The sequence below is a fragment of the Motacilla alba genome, chromosome 15 (genome assembly GCF_015832195.1).
Source record: "Motacilla alba alba isolate MOTALB_02 chromosome 15, Motacilla_alba_V1.0_pri, whole genome shotgun sequence".
NCBI classification, from domain to species: Eukaryota; Metazoa; Chordata; class Aves; order Passeriformes; family Motacillidae; genus Motacilla; species Motacilla alba.
In genome coordinates this window covers 9,114,818-9,125,910 of record NC_052030.1, presented here as the reverse complement: position 1 = coordinate 9,125,910, position 11,093 = coordinate 9,114,818, and positions in this window count along the sequence as shown.

Here is an 11,093-nt window from a genome sequence, read left to right as displayed (position 1 = left end):
AGGCCTGTGTGGGTCTGAGGGACTCAGTGGGGCAGGCCAGGGCAGGAGGAAAACAAGAACACAGAGAAAACCCCTTTTCCCCTCCCCACAGCTTGAACTGGTCACTAAAGGATAGAAGGTGCACGCTGCTTTGTCCCAACTCCTGCCTTTCCTAGGCAGGGAGGTTTGGATTATGCATTCCGAGGCGTTACAAGGTCCACTGGTTTGGAACAAGAAGTCTGCCAAAACATTCAGCCTGGGAAGGGGGAGCTGAGGAGGAGAGGGCTGGAGCTGCTGCTGCTGCAGGCACAGAGAATATTAACTCTGCTCTGGGGGAAATGCCAGCATCTCCAGCTGAGGTGATGGAGGATGCAAGACCTGTTCCCCAAAAATTTCCTTGGATCTGATCTCCCTTTGTGGGGCTGATGGACACTCAAGGAAGAAAAACCTGAGCATGGCAATGTGGTGAATCCACAACCTCAGGGGTGGGGGCTGTTTCCACAAGTGCTGTGCCCTGGGGGCACAGGGTGAACATCTCCCTGGGTGTCTGGATGTCACCAAAGACCTCCAGGCACCGTGGTGTGGCAGAGGGGGTCCAAGCAGAGCCAGATCCTGCGCAAAATCCCCTCTGCAAAGCTCCAGTGTCCCCAGCCGTGGTAGGGACAGGCAGGGACAGGCAGTGCCATCCTGTGGGTGCAGGATCTGCAGCAGCTGCTCTTCTGTGTGTGCTTGGGATGGGTCAAATAACCATGGGTTGTTTTTCTTGCTTGTTTGTTTCTTAATCGCGGCATTTCTCCTGTGATTTCAGAAATATTGTTTCCTGCAGGGTGTTCAAACATCCAGGTAAAAGGACTGTGGCCTTTGTGTGTGTTAAGGCTGTGTGACCTCTTTGCTGCTCTGTGCTGGAGGGGTGCTGGTGCAGAGCTGAGTGAGCAGATGAAAAGATTTCTGTGTGTGCAATTATTCCGACGCAGCTTTCAGTGGGATTGTGTTTGCAACCTTTCACGGTTCTCTTTGCAAACATGTTTGAGTGCTGCAGCTTGGCTGATGGACAAGGCAGAGACTGTGCTCAGAGATGCCCAACAAGTCCCAGAGCCTCCCCTTGGCTGCTGGGTTCTGGAATCAGGGCTGTCTGGGGCTGGTTTCTCTGCGTGGGGCTGCGGGATGAGCGCCGTGCCACGAGCCGTGACAGCCACGTGCAGGAGCCTTTGGCGTGGGCAGGTCTCGCACACTCATTCAGAAATGGGAACATAAGCCCCTATTAATAGGGGATTTGTTGTTACACTTTGTTCCCTCAGCTCCTCGTGTCCCTGCATGGAGGAACAAGCCGGGAACAAATGCTGTGCTGACTCCAGTGACGCTTTCCTGCCTGTGCAGCCTCCTCGGAGCTGCTGGAAGGATTGTGGTGACACCATATGAGGCACATCAGGCTCTCTCCAGCACTGAGAGACAGTGATTTTTGCCTTCAGATCATCCTCTCAAGCTGCCAGAGCCTAAAATAACTCTTACTCATAGAGGAGCAATGGATGCAACTCGTATTCTTTATCAGCGTGTCAGTCACAGTCCGTGCCCACGTGGAAGTTTGTCCCTTCCCCTCACACCTCCCCTGCTTCCTCCTGGCTGGCAGAGCCTGGCACAGTGCCTGGTGACAGGGATTGCCCCCATCTGACCCCCAGTGCCACCAGCATGGGCTGAGCCACTGGGACCAGCCACGCTGAGCACGGGGAGATTGGAACTGGGGCGTTTTGAGAGGCTGTGCCTGAAACCGGGCTGAGGGCCAGGCAGATTTGGGTCTGCCCAGGATAAACCAGCTCAGGCACAAGCCCTAGGGGCTGGACCACCATGGCAAAGGTGTGGCAGGGGTAGGGTAGGTCAGTGGGGAGAGATGAGCAGTTCATAAATACCCCTGAGCTTACAGCCCCAGCGCTCTCTGCTCTGCAAGGTCTGCTCTTATTCAGATTATTTTACACCTCTGTCTTGAGAAACCTGAGGGGAACTGCAGCAGCTCAGCCTGATCTAGCCATAAACTCCTCCTGAAGCTGCAGGATCTGTTCCCACCTGGTGCCTGCTGGCACCTCCCTTTGCAGTGGCAGCAGCAGGAGCAGCAGCGATGTGGGAGCTCCTGGCTGACCCCCAGGGCACCCAGCCCCTCTCCCAACCCCAGTAGACTCAGGGTGTGAGGACAGGGTGCTCGAGACCCCTTTCCAGTGACCACTGCCTGAATGTGACCATCCTGCCCAGCTCCTTGGAGCACAGGCAGCGAGAGCCCAGCTGGGTGCTGCGCCCCAGGCAGAGCCCACCTCTCTCCCAGCTCCAACACCAGCTCCCCTTTGCTCACCCCTGCACAACACATCCCTTTTGCTCCCCAGGCCACATGTGCAGCTTTACAGAGGTGACAAAGCCCTGCAAAGAGTGACCCCCAGCACTCAGCCACCCCTGCACCCCCTCAGCACCCCTGGCCCTCTCCCCTGAATGCTCCTCACGGGCTCTCACATAAGCGATGGAGAAAAGTGTCAGGCTGGGGGAAAGACAGATCACGAGCATTCCTGGCCCTGACATTTTCCTCCAGATATCTGGATTTCCATATATTTGAAAACCTAATATAAACAACAGAGAGAAAATTTGCATTTCGGGCAGTGAGGAATGAAAAATGGAGGCGGGGGTAATGTATTGCTGCTCGAGGAAGAGGAATGACAGTTGGTAGAGTCGAGCACACACGACAGCGCCCAATCGGCTCGTGGCAAACTCATTTCCTGGCAGAATATAGGCGTTTCATCTGCTGGAACATTTAATAGGCATCAAAGAAAGATCACTTCCCTCCTCTCAGCACAGATTGAGAGCCTTCGCTCTTGCTTTATTTTTGCCATTTTATTAAACCCTTTATATAGTTTTAATACAATATGTATGATCCTCCAGCAAACAAATAAATTCTTCGGCGCTTCCCAGATTCTAAGGATTTCTAATGGTTACGATTGTTTTATTTATATTTTCAGAGAGGCATTAAATATGCGATGTGTAAAAATATGCAACAAAAAAAAAAAATCAACCCTAATTTATAGTTCCGTTTGGAGCAGCGTTACATATGGAGTTAATTTGGGAAGGCCGGGGAAGGGGCTGAGCCCCCACACATCTGGGTTTGCTGCCGTGGCTGAAACGTCCCAAAGTGCAACCTCGGGGACCTGCTGACCTCACTCAGCTGGGCACAGGGGTGTGACACAGGCTGGGACAGCAGGAGGGGGCTGGGAGCACTGGGGGAGCCACACACACACACACACACACACACACACACACACACACAGAGGGGACTGACAAACCCCTCCCCAAGTGACAAATGCCCTCCTCCTCCAGAGCAGCCTCCTGTGGTCAGTTCAAGCCAACAGCCCTGGTCCCAGAAGAAATGTCTGGAGCTCTTGTGCTGTGGCAGAAAAGGCTCATTCCCAGCTGGCTGAATGGGTTTGGGGACTGTGGATCCTGAGCTCCCACTGGATCAATCCCAGTACAACCCGTGATGGTCATTGCCACAATCCCCAGGGCAGCAGGAGGGTGAAAATTTTGGGGAAAAATCTTCTCAGTGCCGTCAGGTGCAAAGGAGGCTCACATGGAGGACAGCTGGGTGACTGAGTACCCTGGGCTGGCCCTAACCATTCTTCCCTGGATGTTTGGAATTCCATTTCCCATGGCTCCCCCAAGCCTGGGTGAGGGTTGGGCAAGGAGGAGGAGGAGGAGAGCCCAGGATGACTTTTGATGACAGCACTCAGTCAAGCTGGAAGCAGAGTGTCTGGAGAGCCTTAGTTATGGCTTGGAGCAGCACTTTGCTCTGAGGTTCCCTTATTTAGGAGCCAGGGAAATGCATCAGGAGACTTCCAGAGGCTCATCAATTCCGATCAGGTCCGGTCTGGACCCACGATCTCTCCAGCTCAGGCACATCCTTGGCAGGCAGCTCCTTCCCCCTAAATATTCCAGCACACACAAACACAAGCACACTGCTGCTGGCTGCGCCTGCGGGAAGGATTCCTGTGTCCCTGCAGAGGGGACTCTGCTGCAAAACTTCTCCCCTTGTGTGAGGACCTGCCTGGTGTGGCACAGGGCAGCGTGGGGTGCCCTGTGCCAGCAATGAGCCGGAGTGTGTCCCTGCTGCTGCTCCTCAGTCCTTCCCAAGCCAGAGCCCAGATGCTGCCCGGGAGGTGCCCTCTGTCCTGGGTGATGCCCAGCTGTGACAGCACACGGCTGGAGGTCACGCAGCCTCCAAACCAGAGGAGATTTGGAGCATCCCCAGCAGCTGAGACTTCGTCACAGAAATAAACCCCCAGTTAAGAGCTGCACAGACAAGAAAGACCAAGCACGGGGTTCACCAGGAGGCTCTTGATGCCACCTGAGGATGGCTGAGCTTGCACAAATATATTAAGAAACCCTTGAGAAAGCCTTAATTGCACATTACGTCAGGGACATGAGGGAGATGTTCACAGCCTTTCTATCCTGGGCACTTCCCAGCTATTCTTAATACCCTCAGAGTGATAAGAAATCTGTAAATCCCCCATCTTGCTCCCGTGGAGGGCAGACACTGATGCGTGGCTGGTGCTGAATACATTGTTTGTGGTCCTGTGAGCACAGCGATGTGAGGTGACCTCCTGGTTCAGGGGAGACCGCCTTAACAGAGCTGTAGTCATGTTGGTTCAGAATCTCTTTCATGTGTGTCCTCAGAAAAATGTATTTGCAGCCAACACAGCCTGGGGGGGAGCGTGGGGTGTGACAGGTGCTTGTCCCTCCTGAGAGTCATTAGTGCAGACACCGAGGGACACGGGGGGGACAGCGCCCTGTCACCCTGCCAGGCACCAGCTGGCACCTGGTGGGGTGGAGAAGACAAGGGTACCCTGAACAGGGTCACCCAGGCTCCCACCCAGTCTCTTTCCCTGCCCCAAATCCCACAGGGAACTCCAAAAGGCTCCCAAAGAAGGGGTCCTGTGTGCAGAGCCCAGAGGCAGGTGTTGGCTCTGGACTGGTCACAGAGCTCTCAGCCTGCTGGCCAAAGCAAAACCACTCACCGCTCTGCTTATCCCAGAGGGAAAGGGATGTGAACAGGAAAAGACAACAAAAATAGTTCTGTTGTCACTGACAGCTGGACTCCATGACCTTAGAGGTCTTTTCAAAACTAAATGATTCCACGATTCTCACCAGATCCTTCTTTTTGTCTACTCTTTGCAAATACATCTGCATTGTTAAAAGGAAAACAATTTTCAAAACCCCACAAAACTCAAAATGTCTTTTTAAGAACCATAAAATAAAACATCGGCATTTAAAAAACGTATTTCCCAATTAGCTTTGGGATTAAATAATTCACCAAGTTAATATCTTTTGCTGCTCCCAAGCTTGTTTGGTGAGGGAGCTATTCCCCCTCCACTTCAGCCAAGGCTGCTGAGAGGTTCTGGCCCTGCTTTGACCTGGCCAGCTGGGTCATTCCCAAAATCCAGCTTGGTGCTCCCAGCTGGTGCTTGCAGAGCCTCCCCATCCCATGGGGCATGCAGCACCTTCCCGACAGACCCCCAGCCCACATGAAAGAGAAAACAAAGACAAAAAACCCAGACATTTTTCCAAGATTTCCCTTAAATGGCCTAAATTCCAGAAGGAGAGGCAGGGCAGTTGCCCTCACTGGTGAGTCAGGGCTGGAAGCAATTTTCCATGACTGAGGTGAGGACACGAGTGGTGATTCCTGGCGTGGGCTGGGTGGCAGATGGGAGGTGGCCAAGACACCTGGGCAGGCTGGCTGCTGGCCACTGGCCAGGCAGGGAGGCAGGAGGGAGGGAGGGATGCAGAGAGGGAGGGAGGGATGCAGGGATGCAGGGATGCAGGGAGGGAGGGGTGGAGGAGGCTGCACTGCCCTGGCCCAGCTGTGCTCTCCTCCTGCTGTCAGCAGCTGGACACAAAGTGTTTTTCTCCACCAACCTCAGGGCACATAGGAAGTCCCACAGAACCTGCAATGGGAGCGTGAGGATGGGACACGGCACCACAAGAGCAGGGATAAGGGAATACACAACCTGAGCAAGCCAAGACCCCAGGAGAGATGTCACTGTCCTTCCCACCGCTGAAAGGCTTCTTCCCACAAGTGTGTCCCAGCCCCTCCAGCAGGGAATTGCCAGCCATCCCTCTGAGAGATTCAACCCTTCATGCTGCTCCTCTCCTGAGGTTCAGCAGCTGCCCACAAAAGTCTCCAGTTTGGGAGGGGTTTTCCTGCCTGCTGACCAGGGATTCTTAGCATCCACCAGCTCCATCCCTGCCTGCATCCCCACAGGGAGCAGAGCAGGGTCTGGCACCAGGATGGAGAGAGGTTTGACAGCATTGCCCATTCCTGCCTGGCACTGGGGTGGATCCGGGCTTGGCCCTACTGCTGATCCCACAGTTTGCATCCTACTGGTGCTGGGCCGGGCGTTTGCTGTGGCTCAGAGAGGCTGCAGAGCTCCCAAGTGGTGTTTAGCTTTCCAGGTTTGTCGCTGGAATGATGATTCTCATCACCACTTGAATTTAATTTAAATGGTTTGCTTCTGCTTTCATTTTATTGGCACCCATTAGATCCCCCTTGTACCTCTGGCATTTCCTTAATAGTCTTTTGACTCATCTGCTCTCAGGAGGAGAAACATTTTTTACAAGAACAATATGAAGTAACAGTTATAAAATCTGTAGCCCGGTGATAAATGTTAAGGACTCATATTCTTTTATTGGAAATTGCTGTCTTTCAAATGTTTAACAGATTTGTAAAAATAATTTCTCCAAAAGGTTACGGTTCTATTGAACTCCATTAGAGAGAGGCTGGGCTCTAAATCACAGCCACGTCCCGGAGCCCTCACGCGGGGGACACGCCAAAGTCATCACTTTCCCCCTGGTACACACAACTCCTGGCTCCTCTCCAGCAGCATTCCATCGCCAGGACACTTTCCTTGACCCCCGGGTCCCCCCGGTGGCAGCCGAGGGGCCGAGCGCCGGAATCCAGGCGTGAAATGATGAAGGGCCAGGGCTGCGGCAGCTCCGGCTGCGCCGCGACCTCAGATGGGAAATCGCCACCTTTTTTTCCTTCCCCCCCTTCTCCTCATCCCGGCCTGTCGCATGCCGGGTGGAAAAGATTGTATTTATCACCTGTCAGGGCTTGGCAGAGCTGAGTTACGTGGAGCAGGACAGCATAAAATTATCATACACAAGCATGAAATTACAAAATCGCTCGGAACTGAACAACAAAATTATTTCATTTCTGAGGGAGGCCATTCCATTTTTTAGTCGTGACACCTCAACTGCCAAACTTTGAATTGAAATTGAGTGTGAGGTGCATGGAATATAGACAGCAATAACAAGCAAAGGCATGTAAACTAGCCATGCAAATACACTACATTAATGGCCCCGGAAACCTCCCACAGGAGATATGTAACTAAATAAATGTCACATGTCCCAATAACTCAACTTTTCTTATACATTGTGAAATGAATTATGCTGCAATCGGAGCACAGGCTGCTCCTGGCGACGGGGCTCCCGTTCCCCTGGCGTTCCCCTGGACAGCCGGGGCTGTGCTTTCCCTCTCCTGGGCTTTGTGGCAGAGGTGGGTGTTCACAGCAAAGCCAGTCACTGGCTGGGTCTGCGGCAAGGCAGGACGTGGCTCCCCCAGGCACAGTTTGGTGACAGCGTTCCCATCCTTTGTGAGAGCTCCCCGCGGAGTTGGGATGCGCAGGCAGCAGGAATCACAAAATGATTAAGGCTGGAAAAGACCTTTAAGATCAAGTCCAACAATGATGTTATTGCATCTCGTCCCGGCTCCAGAATCCCCAGAATCCCCAGAATCCCAGAGCAGAGCTCGCATTTCCATCCCACCGTCGCAGCCGGGGCTCAGGGCTGCTCTGTATGCGCTGAAAGGTCTGGCAGAGCCACGCTGGGTTTCTTGGGCTGCCTGTGCCAGCCAGGAACGGGAGGGAACAGAGCTCCCTTTCCCTCAGCCTCCTCAAAAGGAGCCCAGCTCTGCCAGGAACAGGCCCAGCACTGCGTGAGGAGCATCAGAGCAGCTCCATTTTACTGCCACCGGTAGCGTCCCGACGACTGTCGGCAAGAGGGTCCCAGAGGAGCAATATTTTATAAACACCATTTGTGTCACAGCTTATTGTGTGTTTGTCTGGCTGTCCCCAGGGATGGCAGCCCAGGGTGGGAATAACACAGCCTTTTCCAGTGCTGGCACAGCTGTGGGTGCTGCCAGGGGCCAGTTCCTGGGGCCAGGGTCCGCCTGGGTGGGCAGGGGGCACCGGCAGGAGCTGCTGGGGTGGCTGGGCTGGGGAGGAGGCTGCACGATCCATCACGGGCGATGGATTTGTCAGCTCCCTCTGCAGCGCTGATGGGCTCTGCAGGGTCTGAGCAGAGCGAAGCAAATGAGGTGGGAAATAAAATTAAGAACAGAGGGCAATCACAGCCTGGGATCCGGGGAGACACCCAGCTGCCTCCTGCTGGGCTGGATCACCCACCCCAAGGCACCACAAACTCCTGCTGCTGCTTTTGCTGGTTGCTGCCTGCATTCCTGCCTGCATCCCTGCCTGGCTGGTGAGGAGAACACCCTGTGCAGCCCAGAGCAGGATGCCACCTCCAGTGAGCTTTCTCTGGATGCCCCCAACTCGCTCAGAGAAACTTTTGATGCCACAGACTCATGTCTATTAAATATTGTCCTTCTGCTCCCCTTGCTTTAAAAGAGGCAGGGGGATTTTGTAAGGCTCAGAGCTTCTGACTGGAGCCCAGCAGCGCTGGAAACACCTCGTACAATGAGGAGTTTGCAGAGAACAGAAATTCCTGGTGATTTATGGTGGAGCAAACCTGGCCCTTCTACCTCCCAGGCAAGCTTTTGATGCTGCCCCTTTAATCCTTGGCCAGCCGGTACTAATTATAACTGTAGATAGTCTTTATATTTAATTAAAAACAAGGAAAGGCTTCTCCATTTAACAAGAAGCCTCCCACAGCAGACCCTGTGCTCTCCCCAGCTCAGCTACCCATCCTTTCCCGCTCAGTTTGGAGCCAGCGGTGTGGAGCTGGGGAGGATCCCACGGGGAATTCCCTAAAGGCAGCGCTGATCCACAGCCCTGTGCTGATCAGCCACCCCACGAGGACAGGCAGGACCAAGGGGTGCCTGTCCCAGGGTCCCTGTCCCCAAGCCAGGCGCAGGGCAGAGAATCCCCCTGCTCTGTGCTAGGGGAGACCACGGGAAGGAGCTGGTGCTGAGGAGCGGGAAGGGAAGGAGATGGAAGGGTGGTGCAGGGAAGGTGGGGGTTGTAAACCTGCTTTTCCATACCTGAAAAAAGGCAAGCCCTGATGAGGCAGCTGGAACAGGGAATGCCAGGGCGTGGAAAAGTGGAGGAGGGAATCCCAGCGTGGCTCCTGGTGGTCCCTGGTGGGCACGGGAGGCACCGAGCGCTGCTCTGCTCTGCCTGCTCTGCAGAGGGGAAGGAGAGGCTGGGAAATTATCATCAGTTTAAGTCAGTTCAACTTCAGTTCCCAGAAAAATATTGGAACAAATGATCAAACAAACTATTTATAAGCACCAAGAAGATAACAGGGTGAGTAGCAGCCAACATGGGTTTGTCAAGAACAAATCGTGGCAAACCGATCTAATTTTCATCTGCGACAGGGTAATAGGCCTTCTGGATAGAAAAGAAGCAGTAAATGTCATATCTTGACTTTAATAAGATTTTTGACACCGTCTTATATGACATTCTCACAAGCAAGCTGAGGAATCAGAGTCGAGATGAAAATACTATTTGGTGAGGGTAAAACCAGCTGAAAAAGTGCAGTCAGAGACTAGTCAGGGATGGTTGGATGAAATGAGAGCTGCTGGATGGCTCTGTTCTGTATCCAGTGCCGTTCACTATCTGGTCTGTGTGATGGGAAAAAATGTAATTATTAAATTTGCAATCTTTGAATGCATTAGAGAGCAGAATCTGAATGGCAAAGGTCTTGGAAAATGCTGGAGTTAGTTGAGAGAAATGAGAATTTATCTGCTGGATCCAGGTGCAGAGTATGGCCCCTGGAGCTCAGCATAATTGGGGAATTACTGGTGTGACAGGAGGAAAGGATCTCAGACTTATTCCCGATCAGAAGTTGAAATTAGGCCAACAATATCATGATGCTAAAGGAAAAGCAAATGGTTTGCAGGGAAAAGGGAAAAGCATCATGTGTGATGGGCGGGATGCAATTTCTGTCACCAACGCAGCAATGCCAAGGAGCAGCTGAGGCTGTTCCAGGACTGGGAACAGGGGCCACCAGGACAGAGTCCAGAAGGGAGCGAGGAGAAGGATCAGAGACTCACAATGCTCTGCCTGAGCAAGGAGGGTGGATGAAGGTCTGGGGGGTTCTCATCTTCCCATCTGAATCCCTGTGATGCAAGGTGCAAAGCTCTGATCCAGGGCAGGGAGATGCTGGGAACGGCTCCGTGTGTGAGCAGCCCCATGCTGGGACTGCCCAGGGTGCACAGAGCTCTTCCATGACACCCCTTGCTCTGGGGCCCTCCCTGAGCTGACATTATAGGGACATCCACAGCAGATCCCTGGGAACGGGGTTCTTTTCCCAGCGCTGCCAACCACAGCTCTGTGCACCCCCCACCTCTGCCAGCAGCCCAGGAGCCATCTCAGGAGAGCCAAAACAAGGAAAGGACCCCTGGCAGTGACACGGAGCACTCAGGGCCTCGGGCTGGCACCCCCTGCAGACACCAGCAGCACCAACCTGGCATCCCTTTGGCTTTGGCCAGGTTGGAAATGCTGTCCGGAGCAAGGAGAAGGGGGGAACACACCAGGGGAGAGACTGGCAGGGCCTTTGGTGCTGTCCTGAACCGCTGATCCAGCGGGAAGACGGGGATGGACAGAGATGGGTGGGTGGAACAGCACTGGGAGAGCAAAGGGTGGGCTGGGGGCTTCCCCTGCACCCCCTGGCTGGGGCACAGCTGAGGGGAGGGGCAGAGGACAGAATTCCTGAGCGGAGAACCCCCTCCCCAGCCCAGCCCCGCAGCGCTGGGTGCAGATGTGCCGGCAGAGCCCGGCCACAAAGAGTTAAAGCCGCTTCGCCAGACTGTGAATTCTCAGCGAGTCTCCCACATGCAGCCAAACAACAGC